The sequence below is a fragment of the Aotus nancymaae genome, unplaced genomic scaffold (assembly GCF_030222135.1).
Source record: "Aotus nancymaae isolate 86718 unplaced genomic scaffold, 86718_ANA_hifiasm-v0.15.2.pri h1tg000161l, whole genome shotgun sequence".
Taxonomy (NCBI): Eukaryota; Metazoa; Chordata; class Mammalia; order Primates; family Aotidae; genus Aotus; species Aotus nancymaae.
Window position 1 is genome coordinate 900048 of NW_026988576.1, and position 16981 is coordinate 917028.

The window sequence follows — 16981 nt, forward strand, 5'->3', positions numbered from 1 at the left end:
TTCATTAGGATCTGTAGCAGAACATCTCAGAGCATGGTTTTGGACTTCCTGCATCAGAGTCACTTAGAATGAACCTTAAAATTCAGATTTTCAGGGCCCATCCCAAACCTACTGAATCAAAGTAACCTCTTCTGTTGAATACGAATGTCTGAGGGTGGAGTGTTCTATTGAATCAGAATGTCTAAAGTCATTTTTAAACTAATCTCAGATAGATAATTGTTGTATACATTAAGAGAACCACTGTTCTATATTTACTTGGCTATTTTCATAATGTTTTCCTTCTGATTGTGGTAAAGTGAAAATTGTTGAGCTAAATGTGTGCCAATATCAGTTTCTGCAATATAAGCAAAGCATGATTATTTCAAGGTCATGCAGTGAGAACATTCATGTTGTCTGGAAGGAACCTCTAATTCCTTCTCATGCCAACACAAACAAACTGCAAGAAAAACAATGGAAACACTGGAAGTCATAAGTAAACACATCTGTTTCTAAATGTTCTCCTGTCATTGATTCCTCTAATCAAGGTGCTTCTTTAGATACCTTACACATTGAATTTTTCATGCATCTATGCTTTACCACCTCCATGATACTGAAAAGTCTTTGGGCAGTCTCATGTAGGTCGTAAAACACAAATCCATGGAAAGGAACAGAGACCATGTCTTTGCTCTTGATGTCTTTTTAACCTCTATTGAATCTGCTACAAAACCTATTGCATGGCTTAGACACATTGAACACCCGATAAATTCCTGCTGCCTAATCAGAAGGAGGAAAATCCAGTACATGAATACTCCTGGGATAAAATGGGGTGATGGCTTGGACATGCTGGTAAGAGAGATAACATTTTCTTTTTCCAAATTGCAAGCTCATCTATAACTGTAATGGAGATGAGTCACTGGGTCAGTGGTCATGCTGTAAATTTGTAGTTCTCTGCTAACTCTTGAAAATATTTTTAAAATGATTGTCTTCATTTTATTAGCAAGATTAAAGACTTGGAGGGGAATCTATAATTGATTACATTCTACAACCAGCCTCTGTTACTCAAACGAGTGAAAATGCAGTTATAAGTAGATAAATCTTGTCTCAGAAATGAAGATAAGTTAATGTAAATGAATAAAAGTGAAATTGCTACATAATGGCTATGCCTAATTTATTAAGCATGTCATAATAAGCCTGACAAGAAGTCTAATATATATTATTTTGCTACATACCAAACAGTAACAAAATATTTTAACTGTTGGATGTACAAAATCTTAATTTAACAGCTACTGAACACATTTTAAAAAAATACAGCTTAATATTTCCTGTATCTTATATTTAAGAATGCCTCAGTCACAAAAGTCAGAGCCACAAAAACATCACAGTTACCAGACTAAGTTTTCCTCCACATATCCTTTAACTCACTTTTCATTTGTTCTATAATCATGCATTCCATCAACAGACTTTTTTTCTTTTTTTGATCTGGACATTATTTGACTTGGAAAGAGCTGGGAGTTTGGAAGCAGGGAAGATACTTTAAGGAAGATGGATTTTTATCACCAGGCAAATTTCCATCCACAATTCCTTGTTATGGACAGAAGACAAGGATATCCCTAGAGCCTGCAGCTAGCATGGAACTCACTAGTTGAAAGAAACAAGGATGGCCAACAGAAAAGGAGGTAAGGGAAATCGGGCCAGTGACTCCATGTCTTGGAAACATGCATAGATCGACCTTTGTGAAGGGTGGAGTGCCTAGGTCTTCATAACTGCCTGTGCCAGTACTTAGCTCATAGTCATCACTTATCATGGGTGGGTAAGTTACCAAATAAACAACTTCATCTGGTCCTGTGACTCTGGACTGAAGGATAAGAAATGATATAGTCTAGTGTTTCTGGCTGTTCTCCTGTGGATAGTCACAGGTAAATCCAAAATACTCCTGCCTTTGAAGTCTCCTGATGCCTTCTAAACATTACATTTCAATTCAGTGAAGGAACAGGGGTCTAATGAGTTATTTGTGAAATCCTGTGCAATAGGCTTGTGGTTTCCCTCCTCATTTATTATCACTGCACACACTATGTCCACATGACTGCTTGTTAAGACTGTTTTTCACCTTAAATTGAACTCAAAGTTTGCATATTTCTAGCAATTTTGAATTTTGGCTTATATTACATTTTATATGAAAAATTTGCTGCCTAGAGTAGAAAAGTGGGATCCAATTAGGCATACAAGAAAAAGAGAAATTCTTATTTGGTGAGGCCCTGATCATGATGACTGGGGTGAAAGAAGGGATTGGGTGGGGTTGCTCTATTTTTTCAGTTCACAAAACACCCCATATCCCGACAAGGAAGTGCCATCAAAGAGCAAAAACTGAGTGTTCATTTCTTTTAATTATTCATACAAACGTTTGTAGTTTATAGGTTAGAACATTTGGGATGCTTTTTCTTCTGGCTTTATTGTCATCTGCCTTACAGCAATCTCTTAATCTCTCTTGTCTTTTATTTTATTCAAAATGAATAATAGTGTGACAGCTTTTGCTAATTCACTCCATTGGTTATCAAGTCGGGGAGATCCCACTTCAGCATCATATTTTGAAGATGAGGGGCCTGAGACTCAGAGAGGCTACATATTTTTTGGCTGGCTAAGAGACAATACCTGGGAGATTAAGACCTTGAAAGCAGATCTTTGAACTGAAAGTCTATTTTTATCTTCAGTACAATGGGAAATATTTATTCAATTTAATTTATTCCCAGTATGGGTTTAAAAGTAATTGCCCCTATATGCAATACATTTTATTCTTTGCATATGGTTCCTTCAACCAAAAACACTTTTGAGATTCTCTTGTAATTTGTTCTGTCTAGAGTATCTCCTGAGTGACTATTCAGGATTGCAGATTAATCAAATATTCAGATCCTGGGATCTGCTGGGGCTCAGAAAACAACACCCCAAGGCATGCCTCTATGACATGGTGAGTACTTTCAACTAACGAAGCTGCCTTTGAATCAAGGTTGATTTGACCTTCTCCTGTCCTGTGTCTTTTGCCCCTCTGCCTCTCCTGAAGTCTAAGAAGGGGATTTCTTTGGAGTTTCCCTATGTAACTATAAGGAAAATTCCACCAGAAGAAAAAATTCAGTTGTTTAAAACCCCTTTCTTGGTATCTAAACCAGAGAAGGTTTGGGAGAACATATTAAAGACCTCCACACCCAAAACACTGCATGCAGACAGACTTTTCATCTATTCTTCTAATCATCTATTCTGCTGCCTGAGAGACTTTGCATGCACAATAAGACAACTTTTGTTCACAATGCATTTCTTCCCCAACCCTCCATAGCCTGTCACCACTACCCTCCAGGATCCAGGAGCCTTGAAGCCCCTATTTCTTTCTGTAGCTCAAAATGGTATTTAAGAGTCAACCATCTGGCCCTTTTTTGAGTTTCATATTTTTGGGGACTCCTATGTATATGCACATAATAATTTGTATGCTGTTTCTCCTGTTAATCTCACTGCTATCAAGTTATCAAGTTTATTATAGAGATCAAACCTTCAGAGGATGGGTGGAAAATTTGCTTCACCCCTATAGGTCCTAGATAGGTAAGAAAATAATAAAATACTGATTCCATAGTTTTTTTTGCAGTGATGTTTCCAGTTACCTAATAGGAGATACAGAAATTTCTGTACACAAAATTAAGTTTTAATTCTGTTCAGTGTTTTTAAAGCTACATAACACTTCTAAGTTTGAAGAACACAAGCTGTCTCAGTGAAAAAGTGGGGAGGGGAGCTCATTCATTGAATGTATATTAAGTACCAGGTACGTCACTTATCTCTTCAAGATCTCAGCATAGAACTTTTTTTTTTTTTTCCAGAAATGGGGTCTCACTCTGCCGCCCAGGCTGGAGTGTAGTGGCATAATCTCGGCTCACTGCAACCTCTGCCTCCCAGGCTCAAGCAGTCCTTCAGCCTCAGCTTCCTGAGTAGCTGGGACTACAGGCAAGCACCACCATGCCAATTTTTTGTATTTTTGGTAAAGATGGGGTTTTGCCATGTCTTCCTGGCTTGTCTTGAAATCCTGAGGTCAGGTGATCCATTCATCTCAGCCTCCCAATATACTGGGATTACAAGCGTGAGCCAGTACACCCAGCCTCAGCATAGAACTTTGAAGTAGTTACTATCACTCCATTTCACAGATGAGAGCAATAGGATCCAGAGAAATAAACCACTTGGGCTACCTAGGATATGTCAGAGTTGGTATTTGAATCTAAGACAGTAAAACACGAAAGTTACTTTCCACTATATAGTAGCTGTCCCTTATAAAATCAAGTTAGTAATAGCACAGTGCAGCCAATACCTAAACGTTTGAAATTTCACACATGTGTATTCTATATGGCAGGGCCTGGGCCATGCCTCTCACCACTGTGCTTGCCACGGAGAGACCCAAATGGGAGCTCAACGCTGAGGAACACAAGTGGGAGAAGCCAGGAGCACTGGGAGAATTACTTTTAAATATATACTAGGAACACATTGAATTAAACACATGTTTCTGCTCTTCTACCAATGTGATTTTTAAGTTTCCAGCACAATTCCCATATGAATCAGACTTAGTACAATGGCAGATGAATGAAAGATTACATGCTTTGAATAAACATGGTCGTGCTTTCCAGGGCGCTCTGATTTTGTGTTAGTGAGGACAGCATAGCTCATTCCCATCCTGTGTCACCTGCAAGCCCAGTGCAGAGAGAGGTGGCTGGTACCACAGCAGATTCTCATGAGGCACAGTAAATAACTACCTGACTCAGGCTGTTTCAAAGTAGCAAACTGAAAATATTAAAATAAATACAAAGGTCTCATTTTTGTAGTTATGTGAGGATTGGCACCTGATGTCCTGCACATTTTTGTTGGAGGCTACAATATTTTGGCATAAGTAGAATCTGAAAAACAAATTGTTATTGACTCATCTGCAGATTTTCCATTTCCAGTTTTCTCTAATTTTGAAATATTTGGAAGTGCAAGTGGCCTGAGAGATCATAGCATCCACGTTTCTCTTTTCTCACTTTCAGAAAAAGAGTGTCCTTTCACCCTCATGACTCATTTCAATCTTATTGATAAAGTCTTTCTTTTAAAATTGTATTTTATTTTGCTTTTTTTTTTTTTTTTCAGAGAAACCAAACCCAAGAATTTATTGCATAGGGATTTTCCTTTGCTGGGGGAGAGTTTCAGTTGAAATGAGAAAAAGCTGATTTTATGGAAAGAGATAAGCTTGATGAAGAAAGTGATAAACAGGAGGTTGAGATTTGTTTTCAGAAACATTGTTGACTTGCTTTGTGGATTGGACAAATCCCACTGAGTACCATAGCCTCCTTCACTTAAAAATAAGAAAACTCTCTTCACTTTTCTCATAGCTGTTTCTAGCTGACAGCACATCAGAAAGTACGCTTCATTTTTTTTCCCTTTATTGCTATGTTTAAAGTTCTTGAGAATGCATTGAACCAGCTGGTTTGGTACATAATTGGAACTGAGTAGTACACAGGAAGGTTTAAAAAAAGTTATCCCCTTCCTCCAGAGGTCGTAGTCATGGAAACCTGCTAATACCGTTAAATAAAATATATCCATTCTTTCAAAGGAAAACTTGAACATCATGTATAAAGATAAATATTTTATGGAATAATGCAGGGTGGCTTGGAGATATTCTCCTTTGCCACAGTAATTATTTTACTTTCCCTTTTAAACTGGATGAATGTATTAGTCAATGTTCTATAGAGGGACAGGACTAATTGAATAGATATATCTATAAAGGGGACTTTATTAAGAATTAACTCATAGGATCATAAGGTCCCACAATAGGTCGTCTGCAGGCTGAGGAGCCAGGAGAACCAGTCTGAGTCCCAACCTGAAGAACTTGGAGTCCAAAGTTCAAGGGCAGGAACATACAGAACTGGAGAAAAATGTAGGTTGGGAGGCTAGGCCAGTCTCTCTTTTCACATTTTTCTGCCTGCTTACATTCTAGCCACACTGGCAGCTGATTAGGTGGTGTTCATTCAGATTAAGGGTGGGTCTGCCTTTCCCAGCCCACTGACTCAAATGTTAGTCTCCTTTGCCAATACCCTCACAGACACACTCTGGATTGATACTTTGTATCCTTCAATCCAAACAAGTTGACACTCAGTATTAACCATCACAATGAAGAAATCCCAATTTGATGGTTGCTGTTGTTCAGTTTATTTGCTAGTCATTATATTAGCTTCCTTAGATCTTCCTTTAAAGGTCTGATGTTTATTTTACTTATTAGAATGGAAATATTTCATGCAATATAATTAATTGCACTCTTTGAATGATGTATTATTGACAACCCTAAAATCTAGTTAATAAATTATATGTCTCTTATTCGTCCATTTTGACTTGTATTAGCATCTTCTACTCAATCAAGAGAGAATAAGCCTATATCTAGAAAAGGAAATACAGAAATAAGTTAGTTCTTGTAAAGTTTGAATTGTTAACCATTTGAAGATCCTCTAGAGTCATGCCCTTAGAACCCATCTATGGTTGCTAATCTTGGCACAAACTCTTAGAGCTGGGTAGTGTTTTCTTCATCTTGCAGATGAGGATGCTGAGGATGCTGAGGATGCTGAGGCTCAGAGAGATTAAGTAACTTGTTCAAGGTCACACAGCTAATAAGTGGCAGAACTGGGACTCCCCAGGACCATGACTATGCAGCATACCTCTCATATTAGATCGTCAACAAATGCAAAAAATATTTAAACTAGGTATCTGACTAGTTTATATCAATATAAACTACCTATAATGACTGAAAATTTTCTATACTCAACTGCAATGCAGCATAACAATATTTTAAATATAATTATCCTAATACAACATATCTCTTCTGTCTGAAGCAGAGCTACCACATTGCACAACTCCAGGGGCCACTGTTCCCGTCACATTCTGCAGGAATGATCCCTCTTGAAACAATGCACTCAGAGCTTCCAGGGCCGCTCTGACAGCCCTGGTGATACAAGGCTTTTCTGATAAACCAGTTTAAAAACAATCCCATGGACAGTGGAAAAAAGAAAAAAATTGGTGAAACACAGGTAGTACAAAAAGAATATTCCTTTGGATAATTGGCAAAATCAAAGTCCCAAATAATGTACCACACAGATATCCAAGAAATTCCTGTTGAATGAATGTGTGTCCAGGTCCAGATCAGAAATAAGAGATTTCTCACTGAGTGTGATGGGTAAAAAGCTGAGAAATAGAGAAGTGTCCAAGAAATGCGCCTAAAGATGAGGAGCTCGGAGAGGCAGGGAAGTGAGGTGGGAAGAGGAAAATAATAAGCGAAAAGAACGAGGGAAGACAAAGGGAGGCGTCGATTGATGTGGCTCTGGCTTCCCGGCTGCCCTGTCTGGGCGTTCACTTTCCATGACTACTGACACCTTCCCTGGCACTGCCCAGAACCCTCCACTACAGACGGAAGCCCAAACTCCAGCCTCCTGTGCTCCAGCTGTGTTTCCAGCCTCTGCATATGATACTCTTCACCTGCTGCCTTGTGCTGTGAACCCCGGGGCCTGGCTGCTTCCCCAGGGCTGCCCACCAGCGGGAGCCAGCACTAACTCCCTCTACGCCTCATCTGAGTACCTTCAGCCCCACCTTCACCTGGTGAAATTCGCTCATGCCTGACCCCACTGTGGGCATCACCTTCTCCAAATCACATTCTCCATTCTCTTCACTCAGAAGTCATTCTGTGTTCCCCCTTGTTCTCATCACTCTCAAAACCTCCACAACACCGTCCTCCACTTCCTGCCTCGTTATTTCAGGACAGTCCAACTCCCTCTGTTATGTGGTTTAGCTTCTTAAACACAGGGCTGTGTCTTAATCATGTTTTAGCCTCCAGGGGCTTAAGCACAGATGAGTTACATCATAAATATTTGTATTGACAGGATTTCAAATGTCTGTCATCTGCCAGGTTTCTTGCAAAGTGGTTCACACTGAAACATAGGCCTTCTTGGCCTCTTTTTATAGTAAAGATGCTGAGATTCAGAGAGGGGACTTACTAAAATAAAAAAGCCGATGTTAAAACCAGAATTCTAGCACAGATTTCTAAAAGCTCATGACCCTTCCATGACTCTATTCTGATTTTGTGAGAGGAGAAAACAAAATCCACTTAGACAAAGTAGAAAACACTAGCCTGAAATATATTCATGTCCATAGCCACAGGAGAGCCACACGGCCTGCCAATCATGGCCTGGTTCTACACGAAGCATTTGGAACTTTAAGCATTTGCCTGCATTAAAGTCCAGGGTGATGACTTTAATAAGTAAATACTTATTAAATAAGTAAAAATGCTTATTAATAAGTAAATACTTGAGGAATTGATTCTGGTGTTCAGAACAATGAAGCTGGGTTATAATGGTAATGTTTCATTTACTAACTGTGCTCTGCTTTAGAAAGCAGAGAATGATACAATATGTCATTGATTTTTTTTAGTTCACTAATTTGTTGACCTGATTTTTCAGTACTCAAACAGTGAAAGGTAATTGATCAGTCCCAAAATAGCATAATCCAGTGATTCCCAGAGTTTCTCAATTCATAGCACTATTAATGTCTCAAGTTTTTGCTCTATAGCTTATCTGCAAACAGCTACACTTATTAATAAGTTCTATTTAAGCAACTTAATAAGCACTGATGTTCCAGCAACTTAGTAGCCCATTGGAAAAAAATACTATGATATACTTATTTTATTCTTCAATAACCATAATTACAAATGGGCTGTGTGCTCCTATTGGGTGCTGCACAACTTACTTTTTAAAAAACGAATTCAGCTTTTATTTTAGATACAAAGGGGTGTGTGCAGGTTTGTTATATGGGTATATTGTACCCAGTTGTAAGCCAGCACCCAATAGGTTGTTTTTCCACTCACACCTGCCTTCTTCCTTCCTTCCCCACTCTAGCAGTCTGCAGTGTCTATGCACAACTTCTTAAACCTTAGAATCATATTGGATACTGTGATATCACCCTCATGTCCTGCTCCTGATTTTTCATTCAGTACTTGGTTTTTATCACAGCAATCGCCAACAATGGCAACAACAACAAAATATTAGTAAAGTTGGGACATCATTGAAGAAAAGACAGCATGATCTCATATAAAAGTTGTAAACTACCCCAAACTGGCATTTTACGCAATGAACAGCAGATGCTGCATACTGCTGTGTTTCCTTCAAAATTCTAATCTAGCCCATGCTATCATTATGAGTTTGCTGTGGTACCCTGCAGTGTCTCAGTGCATAGCTTGTGAACCTTGGGTATAAGCATTACACTCCACGTAAATTATTGTACACAGGCCAGGGGCGGTGGTCACGCCTGTAATCCCAGCACTTTGGGAGGCCAAGGGGCCATTTTTGAGTTGCAGTGAAAAAAATGGTTGTTTCCTGATCACCTTTTGTACTTCTCCCCCATTGTGAAGCAGCTCTGAAGACTGGCAGATGGATTTCAAATTAGTTTAAAGACTCAAGGGTGGACTAGTCATCTCAACCTAAACCAGTCGCGCCACAGCACTTCCTGGCCATGGTAGTCAAATGACCTAAGATGACCCAGACAGAGAAACGGCCCAACATTTTCCTCCCTTCTCCTCCTCCTTCCTTCTTTGCTTTCTTTCTTTTTATATTTTTAATAGGATACTGTCTCTGAGCCGGACAAGAGAGCAAATGACCCTGGGAACTCTTGGCACAATCTTGCAAATGGAAACCGAGCGATCCCTGGGATGCAGCCAACATCACAGACGGCAGATTGGCAAAAATGGAAAACAAACAAAAACAAAAAATGTTCCCTGGTATCATCTTAGAACCACAGAATCATCACTGGACTCTATATTAATATATGCCAATAAATTCCCATTTTATATAAGTCCTTTGAATTTGGGTTTTCTTTAACTTACATACTTACTAAAATCATAAGATCAGCTAAATATCAGCTAACTGAAAACTTCAGTAATGTAAAACAGCCGTTTCTCAATGAAAAAAAAAAAAAAAAAAAAAAAAAAGTAGCATATAATTTTCCCAACAGGAAAGAAAATGCTAGTGAACTAAAATTTCCATTTGAGAGAAAAATCAGCCAAGCCAGCTTCTGCAATAATTGGTTCATCTTTCTAGGACTCTGTGATTAACTCCACTCGTACCTCTTGCAAAACAGGGAGATTTAAACAGGTTAACAAAAACTGGGGTGCTTTTTTTTATGTTTTTAAATTGTTCTGTTTAGTGAAACCTTCCAGATGCAGCAGAAAAATATTCTCTTTTAACTGCATTGCGTTTTCAAAGCAAAATTTCCTGGCTGTCCTTGTCTTGTTAATGAAGTTTTCCACGTACCTATAATATGTGCAGAATGGTGATATTTGATGTGGCATTTTGTTGACATTTCTAGCCTACTATAATCACACTCTAATTGTCTCTGCCTAATCTGCATAGGAGACCTGATATTTCATCCTAGTTTCCGAGTTTAATCATAACTGCATGGAGCCAGAAGGGTCACTAAATAGCATCCGAAAGACACTGTTATCAAAGACATTTTTGCCAATGCCTTTAAAAAGCCAAAGCAAATGACATTCTTCTAAAAAATGAGGTCATTTGTTGTGGCGAAAACAAAGAGATGGCTTTTAAATTAAATACCAAATGGGTTTTCTAAGCATTAAAATAGGATAAGTACAAAGACTAGGGATACATCTCCAATATTACTATGCCGATAACATCACTTAAATTTGTTAGGTATTTATGGAAAACAATGGTAATTCCAGTAAATGCCAGTTCTACTTTCAGAGTATCTCCATTGAAATGAGTAAATTACCTCTTATCAGGCCACCACGGGGTACTGTGATTCCAGCAGCATGACAGTACCTCTAATGGATGAGCCCTCCCTGGAAGAGGAGAATTCATTTCTCTCAGCTCTGCAAAGGCTAGCTCTTGCTATGTATCACACACCACACCTGCCACAAAGTGATGGAGACTATCCTGGAGAAATGGCCAAGGTGTGATGGAATACCAAAGCAGAGAAACAGAGGAAAGGACTAGTAGCCAAGAGAGCAGCCATGGGCGAGTCAGACAAGAAAGCTTGTCACCTTAAACCCTTTCCGTGAGCAGGGAATAAAGGAGTGCAAGTCCAGCAAGGAGAGGTTTTGATATGAATGGAAGCATGCGCTCCAGAGCCAGACTCCCTGGATCCAGTCCCACCTGGGCAACTGCTAGCTGCACGGCCTTCACCAAGACGCTTCACTGTTACGTGGTTCCATTTTCTCAAGCATAAAAATGGGGAAATGAATAGGACCTAATTCTTGGGGTAGCATGAAAATTAAATAGGTTGATATTTGTAATGTGCTTAGAACAATATTTATTAAGTATCATACACATTTGGTGAGTAAACAAATAAATGGGACTGACATTTACTATGGCTGTTTACTGACATTTGTCCTTTTCATTGCTCCCACAAAGGAGAAACAGATGTTTTACTTCCTTTATCTCACTGAATTTACCTTAACAAACTTCAAAATAGACTTTATCATTAGCCCTATTTTACAGAAGAGAAAACCAAGGGACAGGGAGTTTAAGTAAATTCCCCTGCCCACCATGATTTGCATCTGGTCCCCATCATTCTCAAACCTGATGTGTCGTTTATTTGTTTGTTTTTCCATTGCACAACCTTATATCTAGAACCTGGGATAGAATGGTAAAGGACTGAAAGAACATATTTTAAATAAATAGAAAGAAGATATTTTAAAATACAGCAGATAAACACAAATCCTAAATAGGTTGAATGCAAAAGGGGATGGTCCCTCTCATTTCTATCATACAATCAGAGTTAGTACACCCCATGGAAAAACGAAAACAAAACAGCTTTACACAGAACTGATTACTGAGGAAAAGAAAATGACAAGAAAACCAGGCACAATGTAGAAATTTACTTGAATGACAATACAGAGCCATTTACTACAGGCAAAGGGCAAAGCAGAACCAGAAAAGGCATCAGAAATGCAAATACTGGATTCCCATCTAAATTGCCAGTCAACATTAAATTATCTGCTGCAAGGAAAACAGCTGCCCACTCTCAGTAGTGAGGCAACCAATACCATTTTTAAGCACTTTTTACTACCTAGAAGTGCCAAGACTCATGCTGTTATTGCTACTATTTATAAAGACTGAAAGGATTAATTATCTACAAGTAAGCCATCTCATTACTTCTGGCATTCTGTAGTAGATAAAACACCCTGTTATTTCATAAACAGATAAATGTGCAATGAAGTCTAATTTAATTAAGTAAAATTGTAAAACGATGAGGTAACTTGTTCTAATAACTTAAGTCACCTAAATAAAAATTGTAGATAAAGGCTAGTCTTTTTATTTGGACTTTATGTGGATTTAGTGGTTTTATAATATTATTTATTAGAGAAAATGTCAAAAAAAAACCCAGGGCTAGGAAGCATTCTAAGGTTTTTGATGATGAGAGTGTTTTTAAAAGTCTCTACATATTTGTAAGAGAAGTAATATAAAAGAAGTGTATTGTAAATGAAAAAATAATAAAATTTAAACTAGAGCATTATAATGATTTCGATAAATTTTCTATTAGAAAGCAGTTGGTAAGGACAAAATTTCTGTGAGTGGATTTATATTTGTTTAAATATTTCAGGGCCTTGTAAGAGGTGGCTGCCTCCTCAAAAACATTTCTTATGGGTTCCGCAATATTCTAATACATTCGCTACAGTGGGTCAAAGCATCTTCTAGAGACAACTGTCCCTCCCTCAGCAAGTGCCAACAAGCCATCAAGGAGGGTTAACACGTTAAAGCATAACCCCTAATGTTACATCTATGTTTCACAGCACAGGACAAAATTCAGACGGAATAGATTTTGGAACAGGTCTATCCAGAACCTGTCTATCTATCCTGAACACAGATCTAGCCATGTGTTATGGACTGAGTTGTTTATGTCTGCCCCAAATTCAAATGTTGAAATCAGATCACCAGTGTGATAGTATTTGGAGGTAGAGTCATTGAGAGGTGATTCCACCCTCATGAATGGAATTAGTACTGTTATAAAAGAGCACCCAGGGTCCAGGCGTGGTGACTCACACCTGTAATCCTAGCAATTTGGAAGGCCAAGGTGGGTGGATTGCCTGAGTTCAGGAGTTCGAGACCAGCCTGGGCAACAGAGTGAAACCTTATCTCCACTAAATTACAGAAAAAGTAACCGGGCATGGCAGCAGTGCCTATAATCCCAGCTACTCCAGAGGCTGAGACAGGATAATGGCTTGAACCTGGGAGGCAGAGGTTGCATTGAGCCAAGACTGCACTGTTGCACTCCAGCAATGGGCAACAGAGCCAGAATCCATCTCAAAAAATAAAAATAAAAATAAAAAAGAGGCCCCAGTCAGCTGCCTTGCCTGTTCCACCATGTGAGGACACAGCTAGAAGGTGCCATCTATGAACCAGGAAATGGGCCTTCACCAAATACCAAATCTGCCAGCACCTTGATCTTCAACTTCCCATCCTCCAAGACAGTGAGAAATAAATAGTTGTTATAAATAAATAAATAGTTACAAACTGCCCAGTCTGGGGTATTTTGTTATAGCAGCCCACATAGAGGAAGACGACATGTGCCAGAGATGGAAAAGTCAGGTGGGGTCTAAACATATGCTAGTAAAGCGAGCCAGCACTGTAAGGGCTGTAGGTTTGAGAAAGATCAGAAGATGAAACCCATACCAGAGAAAGTAGCTGTAATTAAAACAAAACAAAACAAAATAAAAACCTCAAAATTTATATTAGGGTGGGAAGAGGAAATATAAACCATCGATTCTCAAGCTTAGTTCAAATTGGGGTATTCAGGGCTCTGTTGAAGATTAGGAAGGCTCCATGAAAGAAAAACATACTCTTCAGACTCCTGGTGAAACAAGCTGAGAAGAGCACAGATGAAACAAATCAGCTCCACTTTTAGCTATGGATGAACAGCAAGAGGGAAGCTAGCGGAAGATATCAGGCCAGTTTAGCAAAGCCAACCTTTGAAGGAGACCACCCCGAGTTCCATAGACTTAGCTACCACGGTCATTTATACTGCCTATGGGGTGGGTCTCAAGGGGGGAAAAAAAACAAAGATGTACCCTAGTTAGTGTCCAGTGTAGTGACTGGGTGAAAAATGAGTGGTAACCAAAGATTTTCTCTAATTTCACCAGTTAGTAGGGTGACCACAGAATCTGACAATCGAAGAGAACCATTTTAATAAGTGATGCTAGTAATAATTATGGTGGAACGACCGGTATAAAAAGGCTAGACTAATTATTCTAATCCCAATGCTTATTGGTATAAATTGCTCCATCACAGTTACAGAACACACTGAATATATATTTCTAATTAATATATGGTTTTAAATTATGCTTTTCTATTTTACACAGCAGGTTTAGATCTAAAAGTATTTGATTGTTTTCAAAAGTTCTTTCTCAAAATGTTGAGGTTTGACACTATGAAAAGTCTTTAAAATATGCTGTAGGGTAAGAATCATAAAAGAGAATTTCCAGCAAGGCTTTGAATAGCTCCACACTCTAGAATAAAGGTGTGCACATTCTGCCACCCTGCAGAGTGATAAATTAAAAGGCAACATCTTTTATATGAATGTCTAACTTGTAGAATATTCTTTAGAAAATAGATCACAACAATTCATCTATTATCTAAAAGTGCATATTTGCATTTTAAATAGGTAGCTAGGCAGGCCGGGGCTCAAAAAAGCTTAAGGAACTGGGTTATAAAGACAAAAAGCCCTATCGTCATTTTGCTAGAAGTACCCAATGAAAAGAGTTGACCTCTATGTCCTGGAGAAAGAAAAACCAAACAAAATAAAATCTTATTTATTGTGTGACTTAAATATTTCATCTTGCATAAATATGAAGACAGCTCTAAAGGCTCTGCATCATTTTATCCAAGTTAAGCTTCCATCAAACAAATGGAAAAACTGGAAAGAATGTTTTCTTATACAAACCCATATTACCTAAGAGACAAGATAAACATGAAAAGCTTGGATACATTAATGCTATGTAGAAGCTCCTTTATGCATGAACTTTCTACTTAAAAGTTCTCATGGAAACAATCTACCCAGATGCCCGAACAAAAGCATTTCAATCGGTTACTGCCAGCAGTTGATATGAATGGCTGTTTGTGTATTGTCTCTTTGGAGTTATAAATAAATGAACTGGTAAAGAGGCTTTCAGAATTAACATGTTAGGCTATAAATAAACGTTTGTGCAGCTGCTTATTACCCAGATCATTTGTACCCTTGTATCTCTCCAAATCAGCACTCAGTATTCCTGATAAAGCATTCAGGATTCCTGACAAAGGAATTAACCTATAGAACATGAGTTAATTCTATATTTTATATCAGAATTATAAAGGGTTCCAATAAATTCTGAATTGTCTTTGTGACATATTCTATTCATTTACTATTAAAATATTTCCAACACTGTACAACTGAAATTCAGGTTATTGGTCCAATCTCAACAATGTATCAAAGGCTCATTTTAAATATTTAAAGCAAATAAAATCCTTGTTATGAATTGGAATACAGTAAGTAGTGAATCCAAACCCAGAAAAAAGAGAAAACATTTTCATGTCTGATTATTAGCCCTGGATCCTTCCACTAAGGTAGAAATTGCACATTTTGTGTATAGAATTCACATTGTTTTCCTGGCCTTAGTTACTAGATTAGTTGCAATAGTTTATCTTTATGATATCAAGAACCTACCCTCATGTTTTCCACCAGTGACCTTGAGCTAGTATTGACAAAATAAATATTTCAAAAGACTCCAACCAGAGCCATGCTGAGGCATTTCTAGGCAGGTATCAACTACCTGAAAAATAAGATAAGGACTCAGGCCTGGATAAAAACGGCCTGTCAATGCTCACTTGGATGGCACCCACACAGGACTGCTTTACCAACTGGCCTCCCTTAAGAGGAGAGCTTGGGGGCAAGTGGCTACACAGGCAACAGTGTTTCCTGATGAGCTGGGATCACTGGTCATAGTTTCCCATCTATATTTTGGAGTCAGATCTGAATTCAAAACTCAGGTTTTCCACTTATTATTTCTGTAACTTTAATATATTACTTAGCTTCTCTTTTAGCCTTCCCTGTCATTTATCCATTCATGTAACAGAGATAATATCACCCTCCTGTTGCCAATGCCGTGGGGACAAAACAAGATGATGTAGGTAAAGTAACTGCCATGGAACATGTGCTCAAAAATGTGGCTGTCTTTTATATTGACGTCAGAAAAGACCCGGTAAATAAATCCCAAGATTGGCATTGTGATGCTTTTACATTTTGCATCTTCTCCATAAGTGTTTCACACTAAAAAATGCAAAAAAAAAATGCAAATATAATCCATTTTACTAGTCTTAAATTTTCTAAGAACTGGGTATTAATTCAACCATCTACTGTAACCATGAACAGTAAACAATACTGATAAATCAAATTTTATTTTTTAAACTAGCTTTAAAAAAATCTAATACTGATTTTCAATCTGTTTAATAAGATGGAGGAACCCACCAAATTACTCTTCTTTGAAAGCTGTTCATATGTAAATGAATAAAATATATTTTACTAAAACTCATTTCCAACTGCAATTTTTAAGAATACTTGAAGAAGGGATATGTTCAATTCTACATTATTACTTTTTTATTTAACCAGTTTTAACCAACATTATTTTTTAAGTCCATCAGAACTATCAATTTCCATAAAATATAGAACTAGCCTATTTTAGGAGGCAGGTAGGATCTGTATTTCCCAAAGATACATACATGAAGTGAAAAACAAATCATCACTACTAAATTACATTGAAGACACTGGTTCCTAAAATTTTAAGAAAAGTAATATTTTTGGGGAAGCAGGCTTCAGTTGTGAAAATATTACAGTTATATGCAGGCAGCATTATAGAATCTGGAAAATCAACAATAAGAAAAGCACAAAAATATTCTTGAAAATCTATTTTTTTGTAAGACTC

The 16981-nt window shown here is 37.9% G+C and overlaps 1 protein-coding gene and 1 long non-coding RNA gene across 4 annotated transcripts in view; one reads left to right on the plus strand and one right to left on the minus strand.

The window, feature by feature from the left end:
- FGF14 (fibroblast growth factor 14) overlaps positions 1-16981 on the minus strand; it is a 685979-nt gene that overhangs the window by 256499 nt on the left and 412499 nt on the right. The window lies entirely within an intron of this gene.
- On the plus strand, positions 1443-9844 carry LOC135272987 (uncharacterized). Its single transcript, XR_010340880.1, has 3 exons — positions 1443-1655; positions 2835-2941; positions 9635-9844. It is a non-coding gene; the product is annotated as an uncharacterized LOC135272987 (long non-coding RNA).